The sequence below is a fragment of the Peromyscus californicus genome, unplaced genomic scaffold (assembly GCF_007827085.1).
Source record: "Peromyscus californicus insignis strain IS unplaced genomic scaffold, ASM782708v3 Scaffold_5__1_contigs__length_169319896, whole genome shotgun sequence".
Taxonomy (NCBI): Eukaryota; Metazoa; Chordata; class Mammalia; order Rodentia; family Cricetidae; genus Peromyscus; species Peromyscus californicus.
In genome coordinates, this window is record NW_026294573.1 from 125,868,078 (window position 1) to 125,883,645 (window position 15,568).

Sequence of the window (15,568 nt, forward strand, 5' to 3'; positions counted from 1 at the left end):
CCTTGTCACCTTCTAAGGTTTTGAACAAATTATGCAGTTCATCATTTTTTACCCCAACAATAGTTCGTAGATGAGAAATATCTCCAAATAATCTTTGAAAGTCATTAAGAGTCTGTAGTCTACCTCTCCTAATTTGCACCTTTTGGGGTCTAATTTTTTGTAGCTCTATTTTATATCCTAAATAATTAATAGAATCTCCTCTTTGTATCTTTTCAGGAGCAATTTGTAATCCCCAGCAAGGCAAAATTTTCTTTACTTCTTCAAACATTCTTTCTAAAGTATCTGCATTTGAATCAGCTAATAAAATATCATCCATATAATGATAAATTATAGATTTAGGAAATTTTTTATGTATCACTTCCAATGGCTGTTGTACAAAATATTGGCACAAAGTTTGGCTATTCAACATTCCCTGTGGGAGGACCCTCCATTGAAATCTTTTAACCGGTTGAGAATTATTATAAGTAGGCACTGTGAAAGCAAATCTTTCTCTGTCTTTTTCTTGTAAGGGTATTGAAAAGAAACAGTCTTTTAAATCAGTAACTATGAGAGGCCATCCTTTTGGTAACAGAGTAGGCAAAGGAATTCCAGATTGTAGAGAGCCCATTGGCTGAATTACTTTGTTAATTGCTCTAAGGTCTGTTACCATTCTCCATTTACCAGATTTCTTTTTAATAACAAATACAGGAGAATTCCAAGGGCTAGGTGATTCCTCAATATGCTGAGCATTTAACTGTTCTTCTACCAGCTCTTCTAAAGCCTGGAGTTTCTCTGTTGTTAAAGGCCATTGCTAGACCCATACAGGCTTGTCTGTTAACCATTTTAAAGGTAGAGCTGTTGTTGTTTTTGGAAGATCATCGGTTGTTGTGCCCTGTTCTTGTATAATATGGATGGCTGGTGACCACTCAGAATAATGCCTTCTAATATTTCTCCCAGAAACATGTGCTAGTTTATGATTTGTTTCTGAGATTGGAGGGATGTTAATCTGAGTATTCCATTGTTGTAACAAGTCTTGACCCCACAGGTTCATAGCTATGTTAGCTACATATGGTTTCAATTTTCCTCTCTGTCCTCCTGGACCTATACATTCGAGCCATCTTGCACTCTGTTTCACCTGAGATAATGTCCCAATACCTAACAGTTGAACGTTTACCTCCTGAAGAGGCCAAGTTGGATGCCAAAATTCTGGTGCAATTATGGTAACGTCCGCACCTGTGTCTACCAGACCAGACAACAAAACACCATTTATTTTTATTGATAATTTTGGTCTTTGTTCATTAATAGAAGTTTGCCAAAAATTTTTCTTTATGTTTTCTCCTGAATTTTCTATTCTCTCTGTTTCATCATCCTGACCAGCATGACTTATTCCAATAGGCATTTGGTTATTTAATTGCTCTGAGTAGGGGTTTCCTCTATGACTGCAGGAAAGGTTTGAACTGGATTTGCTATTGGGGCCTGCATGAGGCCCCTCTGGGAGTTTCCCAAAAACTGAGGCAAAGGATTACCCTGTCTGTCCCTTGTTGATCTACACTCGTTGGTCCAGTGTTTTCCCTTACCACACTTTCTGCATACTCCAGAAGGAAGGGGCATTCTGTTGCCATTGTTCCTTGAAGAAACATTGTTTCTAGGAATGACCTGTTTACAGTCCCTTTTCAAATGTCCTTGCTTTCCACATCCAAAATATCTAACATTCCTCAAACCTTTTGAAATTGTTTCTCCTACCCACATATCATCATGCTCATGAGCTTCAACATTAACTGTGTCTCTAACCCAATCTTCCAAAGGTGCAGATCTTGCCCTTAACAGCCTGATTATTGTTTTGCATGCTGCATTTGCATTCTCAAAGGCCAAAGATTCAATTATTATCTTACTAGCTTCTGAATCTGGGACCATTCTCTTTACTGCTGAAGCCAGTCTTTGTAAAAAATCTGTGAAAGATTCTTTTGGGCCTTGCACAACCTTTGTAAATGACTCAGTTTTTTTTCCTGGTTCCTCAACTCTGTCCCATGCATTCAAGGCTGCTGTTTGACATAAAATTAGGGTTTGGACATCATATAAACATTGTGCTTGTTCTGAAGCATATTGACCTTCTCCAATAAGCTGATCCTGGCAGATTTGTATTCCTTTATCCCTCCACTGTTTTTCTATGTTTTTAGCTTCATCCTTGAACCAAGTTAGCCACTGAAGCCTTTGACTGGGTTCAAGAACAGCTTGTGCCAGCTCCTGCCAGTCCTGTGGTACAATCCTATTATATGTTGACCAAGAGTTTAACATTTGCTTTACATATGGGCAATGCATGCCATAAGATACTATTGCCTCCTTAAACCTTCGTAAATCTAACATTTCAATTGGAGCCCAAATATTTTGTGTAGTCATTTGATCAGGCAACTGCTGTATGGTTACTGGACAAACTAAGGGTGACTGTGTGAAAACAGGCTTTCTTTCTGTAACCCTATGATCCAATCTTGAAGCAACTTCACTGTTAGTTTCTTCTGTCTGAGTTTTTACAGATTTATCAAATTTTTCTAAAGCTGTCACCCTGGCACTTAAATTGACTATCTTTTTAAATACTAAAATGAGGATAAGCATAGTAATAAAATGCATAATTCGATCAACATTAATCTTCTCATATAGCTGTTCCATTGTCAGACTGCTTAAAATTGCAAACAAAGCCCAATTTTCTTCCAATGTACACAGAAAACCCATTTTTTTTAATGTGGAAAAAAATTTCTCTTTTAAATAGTTTCCTTTAAAATATCTGATATGTTAAGTGACTTACCAAGTCTTCGTAGAACAGTACCAATCTGAGGGAATTTCAAAACAGCCACCTAGTGTCCGAGGTGTGAATCCAGAGAGAGAGAGAGAGAGAAAGAGAGAGAGAACATGCAAGAACCGTAGCCACAAGTTCTGCCTAAGAGCTTGAATCCAGCCATGTGTTCCCGCTTGAGCCTAGTCAAGCCTTGGCTCTGGCTACCTTAAGCTCCAACCACGTGTGTTGGCTTTACAGGCAGGGGCCCTGTTCGGCAGGGCAGGCCTGAGTTGTCTGTAGCACCGGCTTTAAGCAAGTAGCTAAAGGTTAGTCCGGCCTGAGGCCAAGCCGACCTGGGCCCGGCCAGGCTAGGGAGCCGGCCGCCCTGGTGGGAAACCGGACCTGCCAGCTGCCCTTGCGGGAAACCGGACCTGCCGGCCGCCCTGGCAGGAAACCGGACCTGCCGCCAAGCCAAGTTAAGCGGTTTTTAATGGATTCTTGTCACGTTGGGCGCCAAATGTAGATGTAACCAACAGTCTTATTAAATAAGAAACACAGAGCCGATTCAGAGAAGAAAGCCAAGAGGTCAGAGCTAAGAGCCTCACCCTTCCTGATTCAGGGATCCTCTTCAGCCAAGAGAGCTCTCTGAAAAGGACCTACTTCCTGTGTGTGTGTCTTTATATAATCTAGCTGTTCTGCCTTCTCATTGGTTGTAAACCCAAGCATGTGACTGCCTTGTCACTGCCTGTATGTAACGCCCTCCAGGTCCTTAAAGGCGTGCGCCACCGCCGCCACGCACTTGCTATGGCTCTAATAGCTCTGACCCCCAGGCAACTTTATTTATTAACATACAATTAAAATCACATTTCAGTACAAGTAAAATGCCACCACATGCTCCAGCACTGAGCTACCTCCCAGCTTTGTTTTCCTGTAAATGTCAAAAAGAATTTGTCAATAAAGTTTCAAAGCTTAGAATTTTCTTTGTGGAAAAGTTTTACTTTTTTGAATTAAAATTTTAATAGGTATAGACTTTCACTTTTAAAATAAATTTTTAATTAAAACATAACTGTATCCCTTTCCCCATTCCCTGTCCTCCCTCCAACCCCTCCCATGTTTCCTCCTGTCCACATGATATAGACTTTTCAAATTAAGCTTTACTCAAATGGCTATAATTGTGATTTTCAAGTGATGGATCTATATGTAATCTATATTTATATTAAATCAATATACACTTATTATCTATTTAATATAAGTAGGGTCTAAAGTGAAATTCCCCTGTCATTCGGTAGTTTGTTTCTTAATTCACTATTTCAATTTTAATTGTGCATGTTCATTGTAGATGGTCTTATTTATGGAGGAACATTTTCATACAAATACATGTTGAACATTGAGACTATTGTGGTGTCCATCTTCATCAAGGAGACTGGTTTTTCACTTTCTGTTCTGTGGTGCTTCTACCTGTTTTTGATATGGGTGTACTGCTGGCTCCCTAGGTAGACTTGGGTAGCAGCCTGCCCTCTCCTAGTTTATGCAATAATTTGAGAAGAACTGGAGTCTGTCCTTTTTATATAGGTCTGATAGAATTGAGAAATGAATCCATCTGGGCCTGGAGAGTTTGGTCTGGGAGATATATTCTTTTAATGTTTCCATCTCATGGATAGTTATAGATTTATTTTAATTCTTTATCTGACCTTGGCTTTCCCCACTGCTGTTGCCAGTTTCACCACTGCTGAACATTCTTTTATTTGCCTTTGGCATCCAGAAGTTTGATTATGATATGTCTAGGAGTGATTTCTGTTTGTTTATTCTCCCTCTCTCTGTGCTAGATATTGAATTAGGGCCTTGTATACATTAGATAAGCACTACCGATGTGCTCCACCTCTGGACTTTCTATGTGTTTGTTCTGATTAGGAGTCATTTAGATTCTGAGATTTATAATGCTTTAAATAAATCTGGGAAATTTTCAGACATCACAGACTGACTTTCTTGGGGGTTCCCCTGAGCCTATCTGAAACCTCTGCTCCATTCTCTGGGTGTTTTGAAGCACCATTACAGTTTTATTCACTATTGTGTGTCTGTCTTTTATCTTTGCATTGGATGGACCTGTCTTCAGTTACAGTGATTTTTCCCTTTCTCGTTTTGTGTCAGCTCCTTAGCCAGTTTGGCTATTTTCAATTTCAGTTACTTTCTTTTTATCTCTAAGAATTAATTTTTGAAAATTTTGAAAAAAATAACTTTTACGTTTCTGTTGAGACTGCCTACTACTAGAAATTTTTCTTTCAGTCCAGCATATTTCCTATTAATTGTTTATGATATGAATAAACAATTCTTAAAAAAAGAAACTCATATTGTAATTTGATTGCCATTGTGGTTTCCTTGGCAGTTGGGTCTTTAAGTAGTGATTCTTCCAGGATCAGTGCCTTGCTCCTAATCATGGGTTACTCATCATGAAAGAGTATTGTTATAAAATAAGTCCAGCCCTCTTGCTCTTCTTCTTTATCTTCCTGATTATCTCTCAGCTCCTACCATGTTACAGGCAGCACAAGGCTCTCACCAGACATGGCCACCTGGTCTTAAATTTCCTATAACTCTCAGTCAAAATAAACCTATTTCTATTATAAATTACCCTGTCTTGGGCTGGTTGTGGTGGACCACACCTTTAAACCCAGTACTCAAGGGTCAGAGGCAAGTGTATCTTTGTGAGTTTGAGGCCAGTTTACAGGTCTACAAAGAAAGTTCCAGGACAGTCAGGGCTGCATGATGAAGATGTTGTCTAACAACAGAAAAAATTTCCAGTCTTATGTATTTTCTAAAAGTAACAAAATTAAGACAGATATATTTATAATAGGTTCATTGACACGTTGTTACGGGTGTTCTTATAGGAGAATTATAGATGGACATGCATATGTATTTCCACAGTATCAGAATTGGTTGAATAATAATACATTCACAAAATATCTTAGTTTTTTTGGCTGCAAGTTGTCAAGTAGTCCAATTTCTTTTGGTAACAGGCCATTTGGTAACAAGCAAATTTAGCTTCCTTTATTCCAATCTTAATTACTAACATTAGCCCTCAGGTCACACTTTACATATGAAACAGTAATTATGTCTCTGTAGTAGATGTAGGTCACAGAATGGCTACTAAAGGGTTATGTTTGAAGCTGTCCAAAGGACCTTAGAAGGGGCAGAGAGCTGACAGACATGAGACAAACCGTTGAAGTGTTTAGATAATGAACTAGTTGGAGAACCACAGGTCTCTGTTTTGAGTTGGGCAGAGTAGAGCTTTGGATGTGAACTACAGGATCACAGGCCCATACAGACAAGGTATATACAGAGCAGGGTCCAGATGGATAAAAGGAAGAATGGACAGAGAACATTTCAGTGAGGCTACATCAGCTGCATGGGCCAAGCTCAAGGTCTGGGCAGTTGGGGGTTTTCTACCAGTCAGTTCCTTGATGGGCTAAATGACAGGTTGGCGGGAGCTCTCCCCATGACAGTGCTAGGTACCCTCCTTTTTGAGGGGGCCAGGTGAAGGGGTTGTACTTGTCTATTGTATTGAGTGAGTTCCTGGGTCTGTTTTTCTTTACATAGTTCTATTCTACTTTGACAGCTTTAGAGGATGCCACTTCGTTTTGCTTTTAGAAATGTTACTTATCAACCTGTACCTCATGGGTGGTGTTGGACAGGTGGCAGTATGTATGTACCCCAAAAGAAGCAGAGTTATCCCTCCTTTGCGTTGGCACTCAAGATGGAGCAAAATGCTGTGTGTAAAGGAGTCATTGTGGGCCAGAAAAGGCTGAAAGCCATTTTTATAAAACAGACTGAGAAAGCAGAGAATAGTCTGATCACAACAGCTTTTACATTCAGTATCTGTCCCAAACTGCAGTCAGATTTCATTGACCAGCATTTCCATGAACATAGGTCATGGTTTTCCTTCTTCAGGAATCTAGTAATTCTGGGGTACTGGGATCTAGTTCCACTTGGCAGCTAACTGCAGGTATTTTCTGGTCTCCATGCTGCTGCAGTTTATAAACCTTCCCAATGGAACCTGAACCCTGTGGTGAGCTCCATATCTGCAAATATTTTCAAATGCCTGAAGATTTTGACCTAATGTGGCATTCATGTGTCTCTAATGGCTTCTGTCTTGTGACCCTTCATCTTCTCAAGGACAGTCTGCTTCAAGCTCTGGGCTGTGCCTCTCAGGCCTGTTCACCTGCAAAGAGCACCTTCAGGCCTTGTTCACCTTCAATGTCCTTTAGGTGGGGAATGTTCTCAGTTATAATAAGCAGTAATACAGAAGCCTGGCTTTTCCTTTTCCTCCACTTCAAAAGTAAAATTTCTTCTCTCTCTCTCCCTCTCCCTCTCCCTCTCCCTCTCTCTCTCTCTCTCTCTCTCTCTCTCTCTCTCTCTCTCTCTCTCTCTCTCTCTTCTAGATAAGGCTTTGAACATAAGTTTGAAGCTTACATGCTGATTAGAAATAGGTTAAATAGTATTGGCAAAAATACAGCGAAGTGATACCTAACATGATTTCATCTTCCTTGTTTGGGCACACAGTGTCTAGTAGAGCTTCTGTCATCAGCTTGATTAATGGATTCAAGTGGTCTTCAATCTTCTTTCAAGTTCTCTCTTTAGATTACTTGATTAGCCAACCTGGGAATCATCACGTCACTTAGGCAGGTATCATCAAGTTAGAATCAAATTTCTTCCTCTTACTCTCTTAATTTATGCCATGATCAAAAAGAGAACTAACCCTCAAATTCTTTTTAGTTCTCACTGAATCCACATATTTAATAGGCAACCAATTGACTAGTCAATCAAACAAACAATTAATTTAAATTGAAACAGGCTTCTCCAGTCTGTCCACTGTGTGTCACCCCACAGCCAAGTACCCTCAGGTTCCTCTGTTCTGAGCTCTGCAATAGCATGCTACACCAATCTCTGGCTATTAGGAAAGTAGTCTGTCCTGGTTTTCTTTCCCTTGTTATGATAAAACATTGACCAAGAACAAGTTGGGGGAGAAAAGATTTGTTACATTGTCAGGTAACAGTCCATCACTGAGGGAAGTCAGGGCAGTGACCCAAAGGCAGGAACTTGGAGCAGACATCTTGGAGATGAGTGTTTACTGGTTGCTTTTTGGCTTGCTCATGGGCTCCTGCTCAGCTAGCTGTTTTCTGTACCCTAGACACACCTGCTTAGGAATGTATTGCCTACAGGGCCCAGGTCTGTAAGATAAATTGCTAAGCGGTCTTATTAATTAAAAACCCAGAGCCAGATATTGGGGTGAAACCTGAGAGGATCAGAGGAATAGGAGATGCCACAGCCAACCTGACCTCCTCAGCTTCCAAAGAGACCTACTTCCTGTGTATCCACGTCTATATGCCTTTCTGTTCTGCCATCACATTTTTTCTCTCTACCCAGCTATACCACTTCTTGTCTGTCTGTACAGACCTCCAGACCTCCATGGTTAATTAGTGTTGGAATTTAAGGCATGTGCCACCACACCTGGCTCTGTTTCCAGTGTGGCCCTGAACTCACAGAGATCCAGATGAATTTCTGCCTCCCAAATGATAGGATTAAAGGCATGTGCTACCATTGCCTGACCTCTATGCTTACTATAGTGGCTGGCTTTTTTCTCTGATCCTCAGATAAACTTTATTAGGGTGCACAATACTTTGGGAGAAACAATATATCACCACATAGGTCCTCCTCCACCAATTATGAAAATGTTCCAAAGACCTTCTCCCAGGCTAGTGTGATGGAGGCAATTCTTCTGTTTAGGATCCCTTTCCCCAGGTGGCTCTTGGTTGTGTTAAGTTGACAAAAAAACTAGTCAACACATAGTTGACTTATTTACTGTGCTTATTTACAGTTACATGTTTCATTTGGTTAGTAGACAGCTATACTGAAGAAATTCAGAATAATTAGAAATATTCATTAAGAACTGCAGTAATATGTGTTGATTTTGTTGATATATATTCATTATATGTTGGATGTCTGGGTCACAAAAACTTCCTTTTTATATTATGCAGCTCAAGTCAGTTCCTACATATTAGATTATATCAACTTGATTAAATTTGCTTTTATGTGTCTCAACTGGCAGTAATTTCCATGGGCAAAATAAAGACATCTGAATTATCTTTTTATTTGATTAGGGCATGTTGTATTTTTTAAACCTCTTTCTCTCTCTTTTCAAGATCAAGATTTAGTCATCTTAATTAGAATTGGTAGGGTTGTTCAACCAAATTTAAATCAACCCACCCACCCAGATTTTGAAAGGCAGTGGACACTGGTCTGAGGAGACCTTCCTTTATTACCATTCACTGTGGCAGAAGTAAGTGGAACAATTATGGGTACAGAGTAATTTAATACTGTTTTATTAAACATAGTCTTTTCATCTCTGTGAGGAGTTCTGGGATTCATGAGGACGTTCATTTCTATGAAATACTATCCCATTTACATAGATTAATTCACAGTCTATGGTCTTATTATAAAAACATAAAGGTATAAATACGAACTAAAATCTGAGTAGAGAATAAAAATGTAAAATTCAATTAATGTGTATCCTTCAAAAAAAAATACAATGCTATTAAAGTACTTACCTGGACTAAGGATACTCTGGCCTTCTTCTTCTCACCTAAAATCAGGATGCTCTCACCTTACTCCTCACCTGAACTAGTGTTTTATCTCAAACAAGATTCCTTATACGTTATAATAGAGATAAGGAATTAAAATTTTAATTAGTGGTCCTAAATAGAGTTTAATTCACTCAGATAAATTTGACTGAATAAACGGATACTTGTTTTTATGTAGTAAGTGGTTGTTTTAGCAGACATTGGTGTTTAAATTGCAATTTATTTTCTCTGTTCAGTAAATTATCAGAAATAATGAGATTTGGGGCATTGTAAAGAACTTCTATGAAACATATTTTTGTTCTCATACATCTTTTAATATCAACTATTATTTCTCCCAAAGGGAAACAAAAACATTTTAATAGAGAAATGAAAGTATTGTCTCCTAAGAAGAACCACACAAATATTTTTTAAGTTAATTAAATATTTGTTTCATTCTTTATATCTAGGGAGTTCTTTATTCCTTCATATCACAGAATTAGTGTTACTACATATTTCTTTATTTTTAAAATTTTGTGGTAAGGTCTCATATGTCTCTCCCAAGAGCAGTCTTGAACTCATTGTGTGTTTCAGGTTAACATTGAATTTGCAATACCTCAAAGTGTTGCTATTGCCAGCATGTACTACCAAGCCCAGCTTGTATATTTTTGCATGTATTTTTATAACTATATTCTATATGTATGCTACAAATTTGTTACATGGATTTTAAAGAACAGAAATGTGATATAAACAACTTTTTTCTGCGTTTCCAATACTTGGTTGGGGTCACTTAAACAGTGTTTTTTATTCTCTGAATCATGATTTCACCCTCTTGTGGAGGTACACTCAATTAAGTCTGAGAGTGCTATGACAAATACCTGCTGAAAGCAACTTAAGGAAGGGATTATTTTAGTTTAGTCCATCTCGGGGAGTCATGAGGACAGCATCCTGAGGCAGCCATATGCATCTGCAGTCAGAAAGCAGAGAGGGGTGACTGGTGCTGCTCAGCTCTTTTTCTTTTTTACTAAATAGATCTTAAAAGTGTTACTGCTGTGATGCAGGCAATCTCTGAACTCTGAGCCCCTGTATAATAAAAACCGAACAAGTTATGCGCTTCCAACCTACAGTGGCACATAACAAACGTGCCCATTCTAAAATGGAGGTATGGGTCCACAGCAAGGAATGATTGGATGAAAGAACAACTGAAACCGAGCAGAGCAAACACCAGATCCTGCAGTTTCATGCCCAGTATCTGGAGCTTCTGAGAGAACCACGTGGACTCTATTTCTTCAGCTCTGTTGCTTGCAGCACACATGGCCTCTCTCTTGGTCTGGCTCCACTCCACACATGCTGCTCTCTTTGGTGGATATCACACATTGTTTTTGTTTCCAGGATCTTGAGATCTCCATTGCAATTTAAAATTCACCTTCAGAGATGCATGCAGTGTCATCTCAGCGCTACCTGGTAAAGACTCCAACCCTGCCACATATTGCCTTGCCTCAGCAGCTCTCCAGAACTAAAGTGTAAGACTCCACAAACCACCCCTCCATTTTGCATCTTTCATATGTGGAAAGCTGGTACCTCGTAGAAGATGTTACCAAGTTCTGACCTTCTTGGACCACAGTTGTACTAGTCTCTGTACAACTTGTGCCTAAATCTGCAAGATAACTTTCCTAGGTGGTTGTTTTTGATCAGGGAACCCTTTCTGAGGCATTCTCAGTTCAGAATAAAATTTACATTTAGAAAAATTTACATTTTTCACAAGCTAGAGCCTTTGATGGATAGGGTCTTACCTTTAGAGAACATTTGCTTTCTTATTGTTCCAGTGAAGAGGGAGCATTTCATTTTTAATCCTAACTCCATTTGTTCATGACTTTCAACTTGCTCACATAATTTTGCTCTCAAAACTTTACTTTTTTGCGTGTCATTTGTTTGCCTTTTCTCACTTTAGATCGGAATTAGAGCACTGAGCAGTAGCTGTGACACAGCAGCTTGGATGCTATATTGTGTGGAATATTTCATTACACTGTGTGAATATATGTCACTGTGATTGGTTTAATAAAGAAGCTGACTGGCCAATAGCTGAACATGATAAGGTCGGGGGAGAGACAGAGAATGCTGGGGAAAAAAAAGGGCAGGGTTAGAGGAGTCACCAGCCAGACACAGAGGAAGCAGGATGTGTATGAAATGAGGTAACAAGCCATAAGCCATGTGGTAGAACTTAATTAAGGAATATGGGTTAACTTAAAATGTAAGAACTAGTTAGTAATAAGCCTAAGGTATTGGCCAAGCATTTATAATTAATATTAATACTCCATGTCTGTTATTTGGGAACTGGAAGGTGGGAAAGAAAAGTCTGTCTACAATACTGTCTTGAGATTCTCTTAAAAAAAAAAAATTAGTCCACTGCTGTTTAATTGAGTCTTATACAGGTTCTCAGGACAGACAGAATAGCCAGATTCTTTGCCAGAATATAGCAAGATTGGTCTCTACATCATTTCCTGATAGAATCTTGAGACCTCATGAGCTGAGCCTCCACACTTGACGTTTTTCTCACCACTCTTGTCTTCCAGGACCTCACCAGAATAGCCCAATATGTTGTGATTACGGTATAAAGGCTTTCCTAGCTCAAAGTTTCAAAATTTTCCACATTCTTCCTCAAAATCAGTTCCAAAGGCCGAGGTTTATTATTATAGCCACATCTCCACTTCTTTGTACATTTTGTTTTTCTATTCCAAAGGGGGAATTTCTTAGGTTGTATTTTACAACGTGGGCTGGGTACTTCAACAATGGCAGTCCGCATGCTGGAGATGGAGAACTCAATAGCTGCTGAGTCCTTGAAGCTGGATGGCTTAGCAGCCCCCAATCTTGTGCTGAAAGCCTGGAGGATTTCTAGTACTCAGTCCTAGTTAGGAGACAGAAGCTCCCTTCCACTGTCAGCCAAGAATGACAGCAGCAACAACAATTGATAGGCTCCCCAGCAGGGAGCAAAGGCAGGCAGGCAGGCAGGCAGGCAGGCAGGCGAACACAGCTCTGCCTCCCCTCAGACTTGATCTATCTGGGCCTTTGTCAAAAGGTGCTGCCTGCTCTGGGCTAGGGTCTTTCCCCTTCAGCTAATTCTTCCAGAAAATACCCTTCCAGATACTCCACAGAGGTGTGCATCCTAGTTGATGGCCCTGTAAATTAAGTTAACAAAATTAATCATCTCAAGTATTGCTGAGGGTTTCTGTGGGAATTCTCCTCTGCCACTTGCTACAGTTAAAGTTGTCTCCAGGTGTTGCAAAATTTACCATTGTGGGGTGGTTACTTCTTGGTGAGAACCACTGTTGCCGTGCAATCAGGTAGAGAAGGGATCCAATTTCAGCTCTGGGGTTTGTGGTTGTTACTTGGTATTTGACCCTGGGGATTTCTGTTGGGTGTTGTCTGAAGCTTGAGTTTCCTTTCCTTTTTATTTTTATTTTTTGGTGCCTGTCCTGGATCTGGCTCTCGAACTCACAGAGATCCACCTGGCTCTGCCTCCCGAGTGCTGGGATTAAAGGTGTGCACCACCACTGCCTGGCTGCCACTTTCTTTATTTTGGATCCTTTTCCATTTTTCTGTAGTTTAGGCGCACAGAATTTAGCAGTCTGGGAAAGGATAAGAACCACATTGATTCTGCATGTCTGTTGACTAAGAGAAGTGTTGAGACAGAGACCAGAAATGATACCCATTTTTTTCCAAGGGGAAAAAAAAAACCTCAAAATAGTTGGATGTATGTGTATGAGACTCAAAACCATGTATTATAAAGCAGAGGTGTAGTATTTGGAAATTTCATGTTGCCAGTAAAATGCCCCGTTTCCTCCTTTTCTCTTTATTCTTTCCTCCTTTCTGTGTGTTCCCCTTGGTTTGTGCTGTGGTTGGCAGCAAACACTCCTTGCACATTGAAGTCAAGAGCTGGGGCTTGTTTCCAAGATTGGAAAGCAACACAGAGCTTAGTGGAAATGTTTCTGTCATATTGGTAGGTACTATCATTTCTTGGAACATAATAAAAAATAACTTTCTAATCAGTGTGAAGGTTGGGGCAGGACTGAGACTCATCTGTAAATTGAGGATGGAAAAATTCCTAGCGAAGTTTTCCAGATTGGAAAACCACAAATTTTTCTTTTCTTTATCCATAAGAGGCCAGAAAATTGTTTATCTGCTAGATAATATAGTAGCTACTTGTCAGACATACTCCAAGTTTGACTGTTTTCCTGCTCAGCCTTTCTACCTTGGTCTTTAACCTTGTTCCCCAAGATACCTCCATAGGACTACTGGGAACTCTTATGAGCTATTGCAGGCCTGCCCTCTAACTGTCTACTACTACTACTACTACTACTACTACTACTACTACTACTAGTAGTAGTAGTATTTTAACTTTTTATTGGTTCTTTGTGGCTCTCACATCATGCATCCCCATCCCACTCATTTCCCCATCCCCTCTCCTCTGCCCTTGTGACCTTCCCAAAACAAAACAAAATTTAAAAGTATAGCCAAAAGACAAAACAAACAAAAAACAAAACAACAGTAAAACCAAAATTTTCGGCATGGAAGCTGTACTGTGGCCCAGTGAGTCACACAGTTTACCCTTTAGTTCATACATCTTCTAAGTTTTCATTGCAATGAGTCATTGGTCTGGTTCCAGACCTCTGGCTTCTGCTACGCTATTAATATTGGGCCTTCACTGAGACTCCTCTTGGATATCCTGTGTCATGGAGATCCTGTAGCTTTGGATCTGCAGATCTGGCTCCTTCACATTCTCCAGCTGTTCAGAGATGAAGTGGATGTTGGGGTGGGCTAGCTCATAGCCCTGGTTCTGGGCCTGGGTGGTAGCTGGATTGGTCAGCCTGCCAGCTTTCCCTCAATGTCACCACCAGAGTGAGCTCTCCAGCACTGCCCCCAGATAGCTCATCCACTGCAGCAGGCAGCAAGGAGTGGGACCAGTTCTCCTGCTCTCTAGACCTCTGGTCTAGCTCTCCTGCATTCACACAACCAGGGATAACTATACTGTTTTGCCCAGGCAAGATATATGGCCCACTCTCCCAATTGCTGCAGTTGGTAAGGGACAGGGCCAGTTCTTCGGTTCTCATGCCCTTGAAATCAGTTCTGCTACCTGCCACAGTTGGCAAGGAGTGGGGCATATTTCCTTCATCCATGCCACCACATGACATACAAGGAGGGGGGCAGGTGCTGTTTTCCTGCTTTCATGTCCACAGGACTGTCCCACCAACAATGTGCTTCCCAGGCAAGGTGCAGGGCCTGATCGCCTGTGTGCTGCAGCTGGTGAGGGGCAGAAGAACTGGCTCCAAGGTCATGAGAGCCAGAGAGCTGGTCCTGCCCCTCACTGACTATCTTCTTAATGGTCTCTGAGGGCCCTCTCACTGAATGGATGCTGTAGGTTTCATTTGATGAAGCCAATATTCCAAGCTACCTGAGAAGGTATATTGGATCTGAGGCAGGCTCTGCTCCACTTTGGACAAGTGGCCTGCTGCTAGAGGTGGTCTGCAACAGGGGGAAATGTCTCAGATCTCACCTTACATATTCATTGCTTCTGGCTCCATGCATTTGGTTCCTTCTTGGGCTGTAATCTTATACGTCTCACCGAGAACTCACAGACGTTTTTGCCCTACCGTGACACATGCTCTGAACTGTGTGCTTCCAAATGCTGAATCTGATTTGAGTGGTGTCCCTGAACTTCCCCTCATCTGGGCCACCACTGAAGAGCAGTTTGATTTCCTTCTCCAAGAACCACTCTTACTTCACTGATATTAAACACCCTTTTCCACACTTTACCCTGATGTGAATCCAGATTTCATAATCTAACAGAACCCCGGAGTTATTGCCATGTATAAAAGCATTTCAGCTTAGCACCCACATACTAAAGTATGGAAAGAAAACATAGCTACCTAATAATTCTCAGTAACATATTTCAGATACATTACAATAAAGGGCAAAAAGTAAAAAGAGGATGAACATCGCTGCACCCAGGAAGTAAAATGGCGTCCATCCTTAAAGCCCTCCTTACTTCGGGGGTTAAATCTGTCCTGACATTTGCCTTTGTGATTTCATATACACTTCACCTCCTTTGTATTTCTTTGTTTTAGCCTCACACATTAAAAATTGATGGTAGTCAAACATCACAGTTAAGGGCACAGGCTCTGGAACCAGACTGTCTCGATTTGAATCCCAGGGA